The sequence below is a fragment of the Microtus pennsylvanicus genome, chromosome 2, assembly GCF_037038515.1.
Source record: "Microtus pennsylvanicus isolate mMicPen1 chromosome 2, mMicPen1.hap1, whole genome shotgun sequence".
NCBI classification, from domain to species: Eukaryota; Metazoa; Chordata; class Mammalia; order Rodentia; family Cricetidae; genus Microtus; species Microtus pennsylvanicus.
In genome coordinates, this window is record NC_134580.1 from 84,888,855 (window position 1) to 84,909,920 (window position 21,066).

At 37.3% G+C, this 21,066-nt stretch overlaps 1 pseudogene; it reads left to right on the forward strand.

Annotated features, from left to right (window-relative positions):
* Window positions 1-21,066, forward strand: part of LOC142844285 (doublecortin domain-containing protein 1-like) — a 154,493-nt pseudogene that overhangs the window by 47,298 nt on the left and 86,129 nt on the right.

A 21,066-nucleotide genomic window follows, 5' to 3' on the forward strand; every position in this document is an offset into this window, starting at 1 on the left:
AAACAAAGCACTTCTTTTACCAAACTAAAGGACATCATGATCTAATATAGTAATCTATTATTCCCCAATTTACACATCGTATTTTAACCCATAAATCTACATAGTTATTATTTGTCGAGTAAAGATGAGGTAAAACTATCCGAACAAGACACTGTGACCCCTGCCTCCAAAGGGTTGGACATTTATGCAGGAGGAAATGGACAGGGAGAGGGTAAGACCGGAGACAAGTAGGAAGAAAATACTATAGAAAATGTCAAAGAGGAGGCAATCACTTTTAAGTAAACAACCTGGAAGATGATCCTTGAAGGATAAGAATATATTAATTGGAAAAATATCAGGTAGAAATGCCGCAGCTACCATGAAGACCAACAGGCACTACGGGCATTTGAGCTTTCTCGTCATTCCCTTTGGTTAGATGGCCCGTTGCTGCCCACCATCCTCAATCCTGCCTACTGAGATGATGAATTATTTCAAAATTATTAAACTATTAAAGATTAATAAAGTCATAAGATGTTGCATTATTAAATTAATTATTAACTTTTAACCTACTTGAATAGGTAACATGAGACAAGGAGGGAGACGTGTTAAAAACCTTGCCGCTTGCTACCACCGTGCACTTAGATAAAGTTTCTCTCCAGGCAGCTGGGCTTGTTCTGGGCAGAACTTCTTTTTCCTACTTACACATCTGACTGAAATGTAAACCACCAAAATTATTAGGCTAATTTTCGTCTTACCTGAAATATATAATCTGTGATTTAAGAAATTGTACGCAAAGCAACTAACCGTGCAAGTTTTTCTAAGTGGTAGAAATGATCCCAGCTTATGACTCTGTTTATATGGATATTGATACATTTTTTAAATGCTGGATTTTTAATGCTCTTTAATATACAGGGTTGAGGGCTTGCTTAATGAAAACCCTGAAAGGGAAAAATTCATGCCTCCATCAAGTAACCAGGATGTTGGTAGATAGCCAAGGTAAAGGCCTTCCACATGCGCAGGAGCACATGTATGTAGACATGTACGTAGACATGTGTGTAGACATGTGTGTAGACATGCATGTAGACATATGTAGCCTTGCACACCACCGTTAACCATCCATACCTACGACAGCCTTCTCGAATGAGGCAATATTTCAAGGCAATACTTTGAAGAAGTTGTATGGTTTGGAAGAACACAGGAATAAAATCCCAGAGTTCGTTCCATCAACCTGCAGGTTGTGCTCCTTTGAGAGGCTGAAGCATGTTGCTTGACCTTTCTAAATAACTATCCTAATGTCTTGTACATTTTTATGGGCCAGGATGCATTTTGCTCCAGAAAAAGAGAAAAGAATAGTTCTTCACAGAAGAAGAAAACCATTGTTTAAGAACTCTTAGGAAGGACCGGAGTGGGGGGATGGGAGACTGTGTTCGGGATGTATGGATGAGAGAAGAATAAACAAACAACAGTAAAGAGCTCTTACAAAGGCAAGTGTGCTGACTTACATGTAGGGCGAGCTCTCAGGCGGCAGAGACAGGAGAGTCAACAGCAGTTTGAGGCCAGCCTGGTCTACCACATGAGTTGCAGGAAAGTCAAAGCTACATTGGTGACATCTAGTCTTACAGCAGCAAGCAGCAACCACAGCAAAACTAAAGCCAACAAACAATAAAACAAAGACGATTTTTTTTTATATAAACACTAAAATACAGTAAAAATTCAGCCATCCCCATGTTAAAAATCTATGGTCTGTGTTGGAAACTCGTGACTTTCACCATATCAATTATTCTTTTACATTTCCAGCTGCATCTTAGGCTGACTCATCCCTGTCGTGAGAGTTCTCACGTGTACTGAATACATTTTATTTTCAGCACAACAGACAGGCAGCTTCATACTCCTTTCCCGAGTATTTAGACTATCGTTTTCTTCTGTTTTCTGTACCTCCCTGCTTAGTGGAAACACTGTTTGTTCTCGGATTGTGCTTTGTCTCCCTTTTCAAGATCATCAAAGTTACTAGTTTGAAGCGTCCCCCAAAGAAAGAGCCTTCTAATCCCTAGTTCAGAGGCTAACCTTTATTAGTGCTCTTCTGGTTATAATGAGGACCTGCTTCCAGCAGGGAGAGGCCGGAATACTGAGCAGATTATTCAACAAGTTCTGAGCAGATTCTGAAGTTCCTTATACAACCTGCTTGTGAATACGGCTTTCTTTGCTTTACTGTTTCTGGTTTCCATAGTTTTCCTAATTACGTAAATCGTGTGGCACATGGGAGCAATTTCCTACTCAATATCAGTTCTGGCTCTTTGCTATACATTGAAGTCTAATTTTCTCCCCAAGCTGTACATTTTCCAAAGTTGTTATAAAGATTACAAACTCTGAAAACAGTCATTTTGAGCTGGAAAAAAAATCCAGGAAATGCTCTTTTGAAATCTGTTGGGCTGGCATAAAGAGCCTGAAAATTATTCCGTGATGGGTGTAGATGAATGAGACCGAAGAACCTCACAGAAGTTTCTTCGATTTAAAACCGAGATTAACTCTAGCATCTGAATCTCTTAAATTTGTCACCTTGCTTCCTAATTTATCTGACTTAAAACGATTAAGGCCTACGTTAACTGCTGTAAGTAAGGCTTTTCAGGGTTCAAAACATTTGCTGGGTTGAGTGAGGATACAATGAGAGCTGTAAAAATCAAAAGCAAGCGCACAGCAATCCATGGACGTCGTGCAGACTGAAAATGCTGATGGTTCCAAACTGTGTTTAGTTGTGCAAAACTGTTACCCAAATTGACTTGCCTTGCCCATTTTGTTTGATTTAAGACTGTAAGTTGTATTTCTCTCTTGCTTTTTATTTCTGCTATGGTACATACAGTGTCATATATGCATACACACACACACACACACACACACACACACACATATATATATATATAGAGAGAGAGAGAGACAGAGAGAGAAAGAGAGAGAGCGTAAGGCATCTTTCTTCCTGGAAACTTACAGAGACAAGCAATTGCTGTGTTTGTCTAAGAATGGGCTCTATAGAACTTTCGGCGTTAGTTCCTCAGACTGAATGAGCAGTTTTCATGCATGCATCTGCAGAGTCACCTCATTATATTTTCTAACTTTCCTGACAGCAGCAGAAAATCTTAGGAGCTTTGTCTCCAGTGTTCTCCCAAGCAATGAACACACTAGAGTTTTAAGTTGTGCTTTGATAGGAAGTTGGAGAACAGTGCCCTAAAAGGCATGATTTCTTTCCTGAGAGTAAGGTTCAGCAGAACACCAGTAGCAAACGCTGTCTGCAGAACTCAGCCTCTCAGGAGCTCAGCTGAGCTTCATTGTAATTCAGTTTCTGCATTGCAGTGCTCGGTCTCCCTGTATGAAATATGCAGCAGATAACATAACCGAGGGCACAGACCTACTTTCTTTACTTGTGACCTACTTCATTCATTGTTTTTTCTAGAAAAAATAATTGTAAGAATAATATAGCCAGAATGTATATCTCTTTTTCATGTTATCTTTGGAATATATACATATATGTATACATATATATGTATACACAGATATGAATATACACATACATATACACATGTTTAAATAAAGATCACATTAAATAAAAGTGATATCTATTTTTTTTCTGGGCCCAAGATTTTGTTATTTGTGTCTAGTTTTTCAGAAAAAAATTAAATTTATAGAGATATTAGCGAGCTGCCATGCCATTTGAGTGTTTTACACTACAAAGACTTTATGAGCTAATCATGTGAAAAATGTATAAACATGTCTGTCAAGTCCATATGGATGTTACATTACAGGCCCGCAAGTAAATACCTTTATATGTTTAAGAAACTCCTGTTGGGATAGCGTTCCTAAACCTACCATTAGTCTATATATTCTGGGTACTTGGAAACACAAAGGTAGGAGAAAATCCTTGCTTAACGTTCTCCCCTCTTATATTTAAACAGTCTTTACCCTGTTCCATGGGTTGCTTTAACGAATGTCAATGACAGGCCTGGGATAGGGCAGCTTATAAAGGTGGGGATTATATTTTATGAATAATTTCCAGATGTGATATTTTGGGCACACAGATTCCTCTACACGAAGCAATATACAGAAACAACATGGATCCTACAGTTTTATCAGGACAATGCAAGCAGCTTTCGGCAAGGCTGGTTCCAACTCATCTGTGATAAATGAGAAGATAAGGCAATCAGTGCACACCATGACACTCCGTGCAGCTAGTTAGGCACACTTCAGAACTACTCAGGTGTGCTCACAAAGCTTATGAGACTTGCATGGGGGGTGCCACAATATAAATACATCCTTCATGGTGGCCACTGGTAATGCAGGAATTGCCTCTCGAAGACTTAACCCAGGTCAGACATAAATAATAGACGTTAAGAGTTAGCGCTGCTCTTGAGGCTGCATTCCAGGCAGTGTCTCTCAGTTGAGTCAAAGGAATTTTTCCCTCTTCTTCTCTCCAAGAGTTCCTCTGCTTGAAAAATGCCTGCAAAATTCCATCACACCTTTACGGGGACCACTTTGGGTCTCTAAGGGAGAAGGTTCCAGTCCCTCGGGTGCTAAGATGTACATCCAAGGAATTCTTGGGGCCTTGTATCAACGGTTAAAGTCTGCAAAAAATTATTCCAAGCAGGTGAGTCACCCCCTTCAAATCTACATTTATATATATATACACACACATTTATATATGTATATATATATATACACACATTTATATATGTATATATATATATATATATATAGTTTCAGATGCATTTGGTTCTATAGATGCAGTGACTGGCACTGTGTCTTTAAAGAACGGTGACATGTATTTTGTGAGCTCAAAGCCTGTGAAAATGCTTCTGGAATTTTGAAGTCTGCGATATGGGGCTAATTGTGTCTGTCTTTTGGTGTAGAATGTCATATGTGTCATCTTTTCTCGCTGCTTACTCTGTAAAGGAAAAGCAGACCTTTATGTGAAAATTCTAGAGTCAGTTACACTGAAGAAGAAATGAATGTCTCTCACTCATCTGCAAGCTTAGATGCCTAGTTTTTTCTCCTGATGTGAACTCACCTCCCTGTCGTAGAGATGGGTCTAAAACCAAGTTAGACTCTAGCGAAATAAATAGTGAGTTAATTTCACCTCAAAAGTAGCTTCACTCATACTTAACCATACTTATTTAACTTGTGTGTGTCAGGATCCAAAGTGTAGTTGGATTAATGTATTTCAACTAAATTAAACTAGATTTTGCCTTTTAGTATCTGTGCAGTCTTTCTATAGTTTTATGTGTGTGTGTGTATGTGTGTGTACATGTTGGGGGGGGCAGGTAAAGACAGATACTTTTGTAATTACTTTGGGGACACTTGATTTACTTAAAGAAGGGTTTATATTGTAAACAGAATGTTGCAATTTAAATAATAAAAAAGAAATCGTAACATTAAAAAAGCAAAACTTTCCTTTTAGACTTAAGTGAAAGGCAACATTCTCCCCCTGTGTTAGGGCGAGGTTTGCACTGTGAATTCAGAGCTTCCGTTTCAGAACTTGCCTCATTATCTCAGGCCACAGGCTGTTGGAAATGGAAGATTTTGAAAGCATCTCGCCATTCTTTGCATACAGAGAGGAAGGGGAGGGAGGTGGGCATGAAATGCAAGTCTCGGTGTTCACACAGCACCTCCTGCTGTCTGCGTGGAAAAGAGCAACTCAGGGTGTGTGGAAGCAAGTTCTTCAAAGGGTTCACTACTTCCAAGGGTGTCGCAGAGAAACTTTTATAAGCCAAGTGTATTTGGTTTGCTTTTTAATTAATTTCAGTGAAACAGAGAGGATTAATAACTACTACAGTCAATTTGACTAAAAATTCAAACTTCTTAGTGTTTTATTAAGCTACCATATACAAAACCCAGCATAATAGCTGTGTTATTGTCTTTAACTTATTTTACATTTAAATATTAATATTCATCCTATAATGATATCATGAAATGGATTACGACTTGCTGAATTATAGTTATTTATTTGCTGTTGTGTATTTTGGTTCCACTTACTGGACGGTTCGAAGTTACTTAATGCTTAAAAAAAGCATACAGTCTTTTTCTAATGCCAGAAAAGCATGGTTTAAGTAAAATCTAGAGAAAAGCACTTTCTGAGTTTTGTTAGAAGTGAGGGGTGGAGAAACAGGACATCAGGACAGCAGCAGCCTCTCTCATTTCTGCCACCCTAAAGACTGAAACATTAAACTGGCATTAAACATTAAATTTAAGAGTTCGGTACATTGTGGGGAAAAAAGGCCTTGAGAATCGCTGCTTTGATTTAAGGAGTGCATTGCTCAGAATGATGACCAATATATTTTATTAAATTTTAAATTGTAAACATGAACAAAGTTTCACAATTTTAGTTTGCCCCAAGTTGTCTACTTAACTCCTCTGCAAGAATTTCAGTGTTATAGTAAGTTTAAGAATCCTTGAAAACTTTAGGTTTTTTAGGGTTTTTTTTCCCTGCTATTTCTTTTCCAGCCTTATCACTTATTACATTGTAACAATGTTAAGCTTCACATTGTATGTAAGCTTTATAGTGAAGTATACAGAAAAGGCAAGGAAGAATGTCATGAATTGCAAAAAAATTTATAGTCTTGCTTAATTCTATATATTTTGTGTCTCTTTGCCATGGTTTTAAAAGCTCACTATAGTCATACTGTTAAAGTGCCACCACGGACCCAGTGCCAAGCCTGACAGTATCTTTATTTTAGGAGCAGGAGTTTCTATCAAATGTCCCCTCAGCAATAATGAGCTTTATTGGAGCTGCTTTCCTCCATTCGAGCCTCCAGAAAGCCGTTTTTATAGCGTTCTGTCTAACCATGGTGAGGAGTCTTTAGACTGGTGACGTGTGGGTGAAGGATGAGTCCTATTTTGTTAACAAATCTTGAGTTTATAAAACTGTAGGACTGTATTACCTCTTGATATCATTTCTGTTTATTCTACTTCTGACATCCCATATAAAAACCATGTTGTTTTGTTGTCTGTCAAAATATAATGGATTTAAAATTTTGACCTTACCAAAGGAACTTCTCTTAAATAAATTGTTATACTATCGCTTTAAAAGAAACGTCAGGGCTACGGGTTTGTATCTGTGAACCTACCCATTTTTTTCACTTTAAACTTTAGCTTGGGTGTTATAGCATGCAGCTGAATTAAGCACATTCCTTATGGTGGTCTTAAATATATATTGTCTGGTGATTTTTAAAATGAGCTATCATATTTAGTATAGATTAAAGTCACTTAGTTTTAATTTATCACACGCATTTCCTTAAGAGTGGAAACATCTTAGAAATTGCTGAGAGCTAAGCAGAGTCTGCTTCATTGGTAATCTTTGGACCAACATAACTGCTTTCCGATGAGATGTAGTCACCGCTTTCATCAGGGCCAGCTCGGGCTCATTAGCATTCTTGTTATGTACTGGGGCTGTTGGTGGGGGTGTTGGAGTAGGAATGCCATTGTGTCGAGTTCCAGTGTTTGGGGACAAACACTGCTGTGGAAGGAACGTGTGAAAAGGCCACAGTCTTGTCAGTGAATGAGCAAGGCTGTGCTTTCTGTGTGCTTCAAGCAGCGAAGCTGTCATTCATGGCTAACACAGCCAAACAGAGGCCAAAACACAAGGCTGCGCTACCTTTTAAAATGATATTAGCGATTTTTAAACGCGATCGTCTTTATTTATGATCCTACACAGAGCTTTAGTTGCTGTCAGTAAACAAAATATGTCAGTCTGTTCAGAAATACCTGTAAAAATGAAAAACGCCTATGGAAGCGTGCCAGGCAGCTACAGCAATTAGGGCTGGAGAGGCTGATCTGCAGCATGAAGTGCAAACATGATGGGGAAACTTCATCTCTGGAAGCCTCGTCTCTTCCTGATTTAGATACTTCTTTGCTTTCTACCCCCACGACGAATAAAATTCCTAGAGACTTTTACATAATTAATATAGCACTTTGTCTTTTATTAAAAATACCATTTTGAAAGAGTTCATAAACTCTCGGTTTCAATCATTTTAAACTGTTAATGACCTGTTTCATTTGTTCGAGCTTGTACAATCACTCCTGGGTGTCAGATGAGAGCCAAGGAAATGGCTGCTCCACCCTCCTGATGGACGCCTTAGCTCCGGGCTTGCAGCCACTGCTGTAGGACACAGGATGCCTACGAAATCCTGCTCCTGCATCGTTAGCACTTTGGAAAAGAGTGATCAAATGTTAGCTTATGTAAAACAAAATGAATAGAAAAAGCCTCAAGCATTTCTCGCAATCTATAGGCGTTTCCTAAACTTCACCTGAATAGCTGAAGCATACAAGCAGTTTCTTTTTCTATCGGAAAATTCAGGAAAGCATTTAGTTCTTTAGTTTTATTTTGAAAATGAGTGCTTGGGCTATTAATTTGTTACTTAGTTAAGTTCGTTGAGAACTATGATTTTGGTCTGAGTTATTTAAATATTTTTGTATGTGGTTTTTAAAGGAAAAGCTAATTTAAGCAAAGTAACCTTTGTTATTGTATTTATACGCATTTTAAAAGAAGTTTAATATTTGGGCTGAGAAACCCAGACATTGAATTTCTATTTAAAAACCTTTATTTCACTGTTTAAATTGCAACTATGCTGTGGTTTTGCTTATTATTATTATATTATTCAATAAGGAAATAACCGGATAACTTTAGTATGTGCAGGTTTTGTTTATTTATTTATTTATTTATTTATTAAAGATTTCTGTCTCTTCTCCGCCGCCTCCCATTTCCCTCCCCCTCCCCCAGTCAAGTCCCCCTCCCTCGTCAGCCCAAAGAGCCATCAGGGTTCCCTATGTGCAGGTTTTGCAGTTCAAAATTGAACTATATTTTCTTACTATCCAAATTAAGATTTTCATAATCTTTTAGATTCCAAGAATTTATAAGCAAAAATGAATGATTTTATCCATACTTTCAATGTTTTAATTAGATATTAAATATAACAATATCGTTATCAAAATGATCTTGCTCAAAATATACTTGAGTTGCATTTAGCAGTGACAGAAACTTGTTTATTGCAAAAAAAGAAGAAAACTCAATATTTTGTTTTCATAAAAGAAGTGTTTAAACCTGCCTTTTTTAGACCCTTTGTTTAAGGTCAATTGAAATCATTCATCAGTCTTTGTCTTACAAAGAGACTAAGCATTTCTGTTTCTCCCTTTATACTGCGTGTACTGGACATAGCAATTCAAGTGGACTGTTGCCTTGAGATAGCCTTTCTGGATGAAACTCAAAATGTTTGGCTTCTGAGCAACCTTCTTAGCGTTCTTTGAAATCGCTGGTGGTGGTTTCTAATCCCTAGGCGTCACAAGGCACCACCATGCCTGTGAGAACAGACTGGGGTCATTTTGAAAACGTAAGCTACATCAAGGCTCTTATGGGGAATTTTTTTTAGCATATTTGATTGCTCGCAGATTCCAGTGATGGCTGATTTTCCCCTGAAACCAAGCGGTGTCCTGGTTACATGAAGTATTTTAAGAACCTTAAACTTGTGTCTTTTTCCAAGTGTCATGCTTTGAGCGGGCCTAACATCAGTTAAATGAAGTGAAAATTGCATTCTTGTCTTGATAGAGATGAAAATGGATTTCTGGTCATGAAATAGATGTAGTTGTCACTTTTTAAAAAAGGTGTCAGCAGTTTGCTTCAGCGAGTAAGGTGCCAATTCAGGATGGCAGTAAACTTGTGATCTGAGCAATCAATAAAAGGCTTCAATAACTTCTGCTTCATTACACTTATAATAAGAGGCTATAGATCCACGGCACATAAAATGTTGATAAAGAGGGTATGTGGGACAGGCGGGGACGATTTTGTGGGAGAGCACTAAGTGCAATATTGCCATCTAGAGTCTGCATAGGTAATTATTGCAGAGGGGGAAGCGGCCATGGGCTAAAACACAAATGATATCGAAGACTTTTTATTTTCTGTCATTTATCTGTGACACATTTGTCTTCACGGGGCGTTTCGTTTGACTTGTCATAAAGCAGTTAGGTCAGAACGCAAATCTTCACTTCTGTATTTTTCTCTCATTCTCTTAGAATTATATGACCAAATGTCAAATACGTATCCCTAGTCCCAATTTGGACTTTGTAGCATGAAAACTCTTTATTAAATAGTTACCCTTTGGGTGGCAAGACAAGGAAGGAGTATTTTTGACATAGCAACACGGTTATGCAAAAACAGAGAGGTTTAATGGCATCTCAGTTGGGTACTCATCAATGAAAAACACTGCCTTCATTACTATGAACCACTCATTCAAAATTAAGAAGCCAACTTAACTTAAAATAGCATTCCAAATATATTTAATATAAAAGCTATGAGGCTCATGCAAAGAACGTAGACTCTCCTGCTTATAATGATTATGAACACTTTAATGAAATATGAATTCCATCTGGGGTTTGGCTAAGACTATTTTTTCATTTTTTATGTTATAGCAATATTTATCACTTTATTTTTCCTGATCAATAAAAATGCTTAAATTATTTCATAACATGTTTTGAAAGAACGAGTATGGAAGTTGTTTTGAAATAAAATGCTATTGAACCATTTCTCTATCTGAAGTTGTGGCTGCTTCACTGAAAAGTTTATAACCATTTTTTAAAAGAGTTTTATATACTTAACCCAGATACAATAACTTTGTATGCCTATGGATTGATTTATTGTGAAATCCAACTAGTAAGGTTCTTACTTCTTCCATTTATTATATACATAAATATATATATGTATGTGTGCCACATACATATATATGTATGTGTGTGTGTGTGTATAAAACTTTGGTGAGCAAAGCCTTCAGAGTTCTCTGGGAAGAATGATTTCACATTAGCATGAGAGCAATGTATTTAAAACATGCTGCTACATGTTTTGTGTTTTCTTATGTTTATGTGTAAGTTCTACAATAGAAAAAAACAGAAATGAGTATAATGTCATATTCATTTACTAACCACAATTTTATTCTCAAATATTACATTGTATTTTCTCTATATTTAACTTATCATAATTGTTAGAGAGTATTTCATTTTATAACCCCGAAATAAGTCGAGTAAAGTAAATCCAAACCCCTGAGAAACTTTCTTTGCATGTCAGACACATGCAGGTGTTATTTATTACAGAAACTCTTCAGGAAAGAGGATGAATTTGACAGAGTTGCAGCAGCAAAGTAAAAGAGTGTGCTTGATAGATTGCCTGAACAGTTTCAGCACACACAGGTATTGTTTGTAAGAAAACAATCACTCCGCGTCCTCCGCTGGTTAGAGAGGGCACAGCATTCTCTCTTCACCTGACATCCTAGCTGTTCCACCAGCATCCCCATCTCGTCTTCTGCCCCTCCTCCCAAAGGAGTAATGCTCACCCACAGCCTTGTGTGAATGGACAAGAATAGGAATTTTTCTCTCTTGAAGAACTAAAATAGTATTGAAGGCATATTCTTGGCAGGAAGAAAATGACCTCTCTTGACAATTGTTTTGAAGTTTCTGTTGCTATTCATATGGATTAATACTGTAGGTGATTGCTAGTTAATATCATTTATTGTTAAGAACTCTGACTAATTTTTAAAGAGAGACTCATTTTGTTGTTGTTGCTATCATTCTATGAGGAAGGGTCTTACATAGCCCAAGCTGGCCTCAAACTCAAACAAAGCTGAGGATGTCCCTAACTCCTGATTCTTCTGCATCCCTCTCTGAGTGCTGGAATTATAGGTATGTACCATTATGCCTGTCTTTATAGGCAAAATCTTAAGTGGAAACATTTTTGGGATCATTGCTTTTATTCGTTTTATTCATAAGTACACGTTTTTCCTTCCCACCTGTTGGTAATAAACACCCTTTGTTACAACTCCAGCTGTCAACTTGATGCAACCCAGAGTCATCTGGGAACATGGAACCTTGAGGGACTGCCTTCCCTGGATTGCTTTGTGGCCACATCTGTGGGGCTTTTTCTTAAATGTGAATTGATGTAGAAGGGCTCAGTCCATTGTGGCTTCACCAGCCCTAGGTGTGCACTAACTATCTCAGGAAAGAGATGCTCATCCTATACAACCCTAAGTATGCCACTCACTTACAGTGTGCCAGTAGCGAAATTTCTGATCACAACTGCCTTTTGTTTGTGACATGATTCTCTGAATTTTAACACTTACTTCTCAGTGACATATATTAAATGTTGATACATTAATTTTCTATGTTCCATCACCATAAATGGTTGTTTTAGAAAATTAGATAAAATCATTTATATTTATTTCATCTTTATTATATACTTATATATACAATATTTGAAAGTCAGCTGTTTATTGTAAGATGAGTGTCCTAGTTTGATTTCTTTTACTGTGATAAAACATCATGACCAAAAGTCACATGGAGGAGAAAGAAGTTTATTTGGCTTATGCATTCCAAAACAATCCCTCACCAAAGGAAGCCAAGGCAGGAGCAAAAGACAGGACCCTGGAGGCAGGAACTGAAGCATGGAAAATCATTTCACATTCATAATTAAATTCAGTGTTGGCATTGAGTAGATGTTGCTGCTTGCCTCTGAAATGTCCCCCAACACAATCATGCTTTGTGTACTGGTTCTCCAGGTGGAGGCTTTTGTTCTCAGAGGCTGTGTAATGTCAAGGAGGTGAGGCCTAGCTGATCACCACGGGTGGGCCTTTGAGGCTGTTACAAGGCTGGTATTCTCTCTGCTTCCTGGTTTACCACGATGCAAGCAGCCTCCAGTACGTTTCTGGAGCCTTCTTATGATGTCTTAACCACCAGGCTGGCTGAAACCTTGAGCAAGAGTAAATCTTCTCTTAGTAGTTTATTAGATATCGTCAGAACAGTCACATGGCACCTGCATGCTCTTCAGTGTCTCTGAGGATCCTATAAAAGAACTTAAAGTGTAACACCTTAGAGACTGTGGTTCTGCTAATCATGATAGTCACTTTACTTTGTGTAAAGTGTAAAACCCTTCCTCATAGAATGATAGCAACAACGACAAAAGAATGAGTCTCTCTTTAATAATTTGTCAGACTTCTTAACAATAAATGACATTAACTAGCAATCACCTACAGTATTAATCCATATGAATAGCAATAGAAACTTTGTTTAGTTAGTAAAGACCTCCCTTTCTTCAAACAGAAATGATTAGAGAAACAAACCCCGTTCACTTGTTGGTGTTTCCTTTCATCCCATGTGCATTCATACTAGGAACTAAGGGGTGTGTGCGAGAAAAGTGTCCAGTGTTTTGCCTTAGGAAGTTTGAATTCATAGTTTGTTGACAAAAATACCTATGAGGAACTTATAAAAAATGATTATTAGTATATAATGAACTGCTAAAATATGATTTAGATGCTATGTATTATGGAAACTCATATAAAGGAAAATTAGTACAAAATTAGAATCAAGGAATTTTGAGGTTGAAATTAACTTTAGATGCCAAATAGTTACAATTATATCATTTTATACATAATAACACAGTAATAAAGTTTACCTCATTAGATTGTTGAGAAGAATAAATAATATGCATAAAACTCATAATATGGTACATAAAATTTCTTTTTGGATTGGTCATTATTTGTGTATATAGATGCAACCAGTCTTATGTGTTGATTTTGTGTTCATCAGCTTTGTATAAATTATTAGTTGGAGTATTTTTCTGTGTGGAATCTTTAGGGATTTATATAGATCAGATAAATTCACCTGTAAATAGATCATTTTATTTCTTCTCATCTTTGGACTCTTGGGATTTCTTGTCCTAGTACATTTCTCTGGCCAAGACTTTCAGTGTTACATTGAATAGTGTCTAAAATAGCATCTTTGTCTTCTTCTTGGTCTTGATATGGGAGGCTTTCCTGCTGTTCCTTGTCTATGTTGATAGCATGGGTTTCATCCATGCCTTTTATGAGACTGCAGTATTTTCCCTTTCTAGTTTGTTGCTGTAGTAACAATACTGTGTTGAGTTTTGACTAGTGCTTTCTTCTGATTCAGGTGAAATCACTGATTGGGGTGAGGTCTTTGACCTTTGTGATGTTAGTGCAGAGCTTTGCATTTTACTGACTTCTTCATTTGTTGAGCTACCTCTGCATTTTACTGGAAACCAAAGCTTTATATTTTCTATTCTTTCTTACAGTCCAGTCCGTTTTTCTCTCTCCTTTCCCTCTCTACCCTCTCCCTTCTTTCTCTCTTTTAAAGCAATTTAATATTTTAGTTATCTTTGAAGGAATTTTCCATTTAATCCAAAACAACAAATTGATATAAAGACATGACTCCTATTCTGTTACTATCCATTTAAAGTATGTACATGTTGTCTTTGAATTACTAAAATGATTTCAAACCTCTGTTTTTTTAAGTTGATGTAGATAAAGTTTATCAGGGATATTGATACTTTCAATAAAATTAGTTTATTTATTATCATTTCATTGCTTTTACTCTCTATTAATTTCTTACACCTACTTATGCAAGATCTAATTGTTTCTTGCTTCTCAACATGGAAATTGGGATACTTGATTTTCAACCTTTCTCTGTCTGTAACCTCATCATTTAATGCTATACACTTTTTCCAGGCTACTGACTACCAAGTTTCAATATTCTGTGTTTTTATTTCTTTAGTTTTGTAGCTTTGCTACATTTTTACTTTTTTGGGAGAGTGGGGGTAATACAGGGTTTATCTGTGTAGCAAACATGGCTGTCCTGGAAGTCTCTTTGTAGACCAGGCTGGCCTCAAACTCACTGAGCTCTCTACCTCCTAAGAGCTGCTTACTTGTGACTTTTTCACCTATTAATTAAACTGAAAATGTGCTGTTTTACATTTTTTGGGGGGATTTCTATATTTTTATGTTATTGATGTCTATTTTATTTCTAATGTGATCAGAGATCATACAATATATAATTTAATTCCTACAAAAGTTGTGGAATTTGTTTTATGACTTGAAGTATGGATACTTGCTACTCCATCCATGTTCTGCTTTGCCTTGGTGGTGTTCATAGTGTCACTTTGCCCAAGGTGACAGACAGGTGATGTCATCCAAGTCTTCTGGTATCCTTGCTGTCAGTGAGAATTTGCTTCTCTTTTCATTTTAATCATAAATATGTGATTATATATTAATATAATATAATAGTTAATGTATATCAATTATATACATATATCTCCATGCACTACATTTTCCCTTTTTGTCTAATATAAAAAAGAATGTAACATGAGGACCTGCTTCTGGGGGTTTCTGTCCTGCCCAGTTCCTACAGTCTTTTAGCCCCAAAGAAAATCACACAGAGGTCTTCATACGTTATAAACTGATTGGTCCATTAGCTCATGCTTCTTATTTACTCTTATAACTTATATTAATCCATTATTTTTATCTATGCTAGCCACATGGCTCAGTACCTTTTTTTGGCGGGGTAGGTCACATCCTGCTTCTTTGGTGTCTGGACAGGACTGCGGAAAGAGCTTCCTTCTTCTCAGAATACTCCTGTTCTCATTGACCCACCTATACTTCCTGCCTGGCTACTGACAAATCAGTGTTTATTTAAAACATAATTGACAGAATATAGAATTGTCCCACACCAAAAGAAGGCTATAACTAATATAAGGGAATAAAATAAATGCATCAACAATCTATTTATCAACTAATGTAGTAATATTTCATTTATATTTTAATAAATAAATCTTGCCTGAAAAGCAGAGAATAAAACAGACACCCTAGTAACCTTACAGACCAGGCAGTGGTGACACACACCTTTAATCCCAGTAACCACACTAGTTTCCCATAGAATCCCAGCCCTAGAGAGGAATATAAGATGGAATGAGACAGCTCTTAGCCACAGTCTCATTCTGAGATTCCTGGAGGCAGGATCACCATTTCAGACTGAGGTAGAGGTAAGAGCCAGTGGCTGGCTCTTTTGCTTTTCTGACCTCAGGTTGAATCCCAGTTTCTGTCTCTGGATTTTTACTAATTGTACTACATCTACAAACACCACATCTACATGGTTCACAGACACAATTTAAAAAATAAGTCTTTTTGAATTATAGTGTATTCCAATCATATTCATCCCTCCCTGCCCTCTCTTGTACCTGTCTCCTCTATATTCATGTCTGTCTTTCTTCTTTTCTTTTGTTGGTTATAATTAGTTTTATTAGTATTATTTGTAGAAGCATGGAGAAGTGGCTACACCACTAGAAGAAAACTTTCCTTTTTCCTCCAGCACCCAATTCTGGAGAGGGATGGGTCCTCATGAGCCTCATTCAGGCCAATGTTATTATGCCCAATCTGTGCAGGTAATGACAGCTGCTATAAATTCAAAGACACAATAGTCGTGCTATACTAAACATGTATGCTTCTTTAGTAGACTTTGTAGACTAAAGATGATGTTCCATATGCTTCACTTCTTCCTTCAGCTTCCTCAAGTCCTCTGACCATAACACCCTGTTCCCTGACCAGGTATAATAAGCCAGGTCTCTTCCTAGGGCCGACTGGGAGGTACTGAGGTTGCAGGGACCACCAGATAGTCCTCTGGGCAGGCACAGGCCCCTCTGCAATGAGCGTATTCCCACTGCCTTAGTCATCATATAATATGTGCCAGGTCTGCAGGCCTGGAATCGTATCCTTGTGATGTAGGTGAGTTAAAAACCACAAACAGATGTCTGTCATGGTGGCACATTTTTGTAGTCCCAGAACTCAGGAGTCAACCAGAAAGATCATAAGTTCAAGGTTACCCCATTTCTTTAAAAAATATTTTATTTACTTATTTATGTTACATGTACAGGTGTTTTACTTGCATGTGTATCTGTGCACCATGTTTGTATGTGGTGATGGAGGCCTAGAAGAGGGCACCGGATCCCCAGAAACTGGAATTACAGACAGTTGTAAGTTGCCATGTGGATGCTGAAAATCAAACCTGGTCCTCTGGAAGGATAGCAGGTGCACCTCACTGCCAAGTCGTCTCTCTAGCCTATGTTTCTTGATGAACTTTTTGAGACTGACTTAATTTTTTTGTTATGATTTAACTATCTGTTACAGATTCTTTATAAGTTATATATTCTCCAGATTTAATTTAATGGATAAGTATTATTTTTTAACATGTAAATTTATTCTAAGATTTTTTTTTTTCAAGACAGGGTTTCTCTGTGGTTTTGGAGCCTGTCCTGGAACTAGCTCTTGTAGACCAGGCTGGTCTCGAACTCACAGAGATCCACCTGCCTCTGCCTCCCGAGTGCTGGGATTAAAGGCGTGCGCCACCACCGCCCAGCAGTTATTCTAAGATTTTTATAAGATTTTACTGTAAATTTATGTAACTCAAATTTGTTTTTTTGTTTTTTTTTTCCTTTTCGGACCTTTAGAATCTTTTTCTTCCTTTCTACATTATTTTTTTAAATTTATTTATTTATTAAAGATTTCTGTCTCTTCCCCGCCACCGCCTCCCATTTCCCTCCCCCTCCCCCAATTAAGTCCCCCCCCAAGTGTGTGTGTGTGTGTGTATGTGTGTGTGTTCAGCATTAGCTCATGTATGTAGTGACCAGTCATTAGAGCACTGTTGGTCCAGGTCAAAGCTTGTTTAGACTTGCCATTCATAGAAACTTCTCTGTTGTTTCAAGCCAACCACAGGCTAGTCTCATGACTTTGAAACAACACTTTATTCTGCTATATAATGTGTTTTAAAAGTATCTGAAAGCCTACCAGAGTTTTTGAAAAACCAGGACCCTGCCATGGAATTGGACAATTTTCTAGATCTGGTGCACAACTGTGTGAGAGTTTATGGAAATGGGAAAGGAAGAACAAAGGGAGACATCTTAAAAGTTCACATTATTAATGTTGTTTAGACTCTTGAACATTTTTGGAAGCTATTTTTAAGATTATTTTTAGTCGGAGGACACTTGTTTATTTCCCGGCCACCCAGACTTCCAAAATAATGACTTAGAAACTATATTATTTGTAATGCTGTTTGACCAATAGCTTAAGCATATTTCTACCTTGCTCTTATATCTTATACTAACCCATCTTCATTATTCTGTGTTTCATCATGTGGCTGTATCGTTATATGTAATTTTACTACGTTAAAGTTAAAACCTTCCATTTTATTTAAACAGAAAAGGGGAAATGGTGTGGGACGTCCTTCTGTATATTTGTTGCTCTTATTGGTTAATGAAAAAAGAAGCTTCCTTTGCCTGTGATAGAGCAGAGTAGAGATAGGTGGGGGGTGACTGGGGATGGGACACTAAACTGAATGCTGTGAGAATGAAGGTGGAGTCAAAGAGATGTGATGGAGCTGCCAGAGGAGAAAGACCCAAGCTGCCAGATGGAACCTTGCTGACAGGCCACTAGCCTTGTGATAAAATATAAAATAATAGAAATGGGTTAACCAAAGATATAAGAGCTAGCTAGCAATGTGCTTAAGTGATTGGCCAAGCAGTGAATTAAATAATTAGTTTCTGTGTGATTATTTTCAGGAGTCTGTGTGACCAGGAAATGAACAAATAGCCTTCCCCAACAATTATTTGATGTGGGATTCCCCTCGGTATGCTCTGAATATGTTTTATTACCATTTGTTAACAAAGAAGCTATATGGCAGGGCAGAATATAGCTAGGTGGAAAAACTAAACTGAATGCAGGAAGAAAGAAGGCAGAATCAGGCAATTGCCATGTAGCTGCTGAAGGAGAAGCAGGCCAGAACCTTATGGTAAGCCACAACCTTGTGGCAATACACAGATTAACGGAAATGTAATATAGCTAGATAGAAATACACCCGAGTCATTGACTAAACAGTGTTGTAATTAATATAGTTTCTGTGTGACTATTTGGGTATAGGTGGCCAGGAAATGAACGCACAGTCTCTGTTTACAATTATTTAAATTAACACGCAAAGTAATAGGTTTCATTATGACATTTTTATATATACCCATCATACTTTATTCTTATCTATTCTTCTGTTCCCACCTTGATCCTCTGCCTCCACGCACACCCACTGAGAAAGGAAGTGTCAGACTAAGAGGAGCACTGTCACCTGTACAAACATCAGTGAGAAGAAAGCAGTGTGACATGTCCAACTAACAAAGCAACAATATTAGGTTCTCCACTAGAGCCTGTTTGCTTTCCAGGTACAAACTTGTAATCAGGCTTAAAGAACCAGGCACAAGGCCTTGATGTGGGCGTATAATCCAATCAGAAAGCAGTTGGTTACCTGGTTAAGTCCTGCCACTATTGCAGCAATGGCTACATTTTGCCTAGCTTGGCATTAGTGCAGTTCTTGAACTCCACAGCTGGTTAGGACTTTTAATGACTTTTCTTTCCCAATAGCCTTCATACACAGTACTTTTTAGCACTAGCAAAGCTAATCATTAGGGAAACCCAAAGTTTTGGTTCTCTCCAGCCTATACCTGATATTCAGCTGTGACTTTTTATTTATCTACTTGTGTGTGTTGAAGGCAGAATCCCTCTTTGTAGATCATTCTAGTCTCAAGTCCAAGATTCACCTGACTCAGCCTCTGAAATGTCAGGATTGCAGGCATGCCCCACTACACATGGCTCAGCTCTTAAAATTTGATTTTTGAAAACATCTACAAATATCATAGTAAAATAGACAGTAAACATAGCCAAATGTTCATAACATAAACATAACTCATAACAATAACAATGTTAGGAAAATAAAATTCAGGGCAGCATTCTAATGATAACAGTTTCATAAATGAGTGTGAGTTTCAGGCAAAGATAACATTTGGTTATGACTTTTCTTTCCCAATAGCCTTCATACACAGTACTTTTTAGCACTAGCAAAGCTAATCATTAGGGAAACCCAAAGTTTTGGTTCTTTCCAGCCTATACCTGATATTCAGCTGTGACTTTTTATTTATCTACTTGTGTGTGTTGAAGGCAGAATCCCTCTTTGCAGATCATTCTAGTCTCGAGAAGCATGAAAACAAGAATTGAAAGGGAGGTAATTGCTAACCCCTACCTCCATCACAGTAAATATTTGTTCTAGAGTATCAATGAAAAATAGATCTGGGGGTGGATGTGTAGCAATAATGATAATGATGATATTGTCATGTATTTTATATCAATATACATATAAACTGTATTTTTTTCTGGCATTTTAGTTTTTTTCAAGGGCTTCAGTGTATATTGGAAATGTTTTCTCTGCCTCCCAATGTTCCTCTTAATAAAAGCATTAATCATTCTATATAATCTTTTGCTTTAGAAATATTCATTTTATGATTGATTTTTTTCTAGTAAATAAAAGGCAAAGATGCATCATGTAATGTTTCTTTGTTTAAGGGGTCCATACTTTAGAGAGAGAACATTTCTAAATTTTTTTAATATTGGTAATTCTTTGAAATATATAATCTAGATCTTCCAATAAGGGCAATTGCTTTATGTAAGTTGGACTCACACTTTTGTTAGAAGACAAGAACATAGATGCAGTACACTTGTTAGGAAAATAACAGGTCTTTTGTTTTATTCTAATGTTTTATTTTTCTGATTAAAAGGTTATATACCAGATCATATAAGAACATTCTAATTCAGGTTGCAATACGGTGCAGGAGAATTGTCTGTATTCTGTCAATCATGTTTTAAATAAACGCTGATTGGCCAGGCAGAAAATATAGACAGGAAAACCAGAAAGGAAGTAGAAATGATGTAATGAGAATGGGAGAATTCTGGGAAGGAGGAAGTTGATTCCTCCCACTCCTGCCCAGACCACCAAAGCAGCAGGATGTGATCTGCCCCACTGAAAAAAAGGCACTGAGCCACAAGGCTAACATAGATTAGAAAAATGGGTTAATCAAGATGTGAGAGTTAGCCAGTGAGAGGCTAGAGCTAATGGGCCAATCAGCTTTATTACTTACAGAGATCTTTGTGTAATTTTTCTCTGGGACTAAACAGCTGGGGGTACAGGCAGGACAGAAAACACAAACAAGCAGCAGGCCCCCGTTCATGTTACAGCAATGTTCCCTCTGATTGACAAAGACAGATTTGAATATTCTGGCTGAGTCATGGCGGAGGATCATGTACACATAGGAATAACTCCTTTGTCTCAAGTTTGAGAGTCATGAATGATTTCTGAAATAGCTCATATGTTCTCCAAGTAAATGTGACCCTTTAAAGATAGACTTCTTGCTGG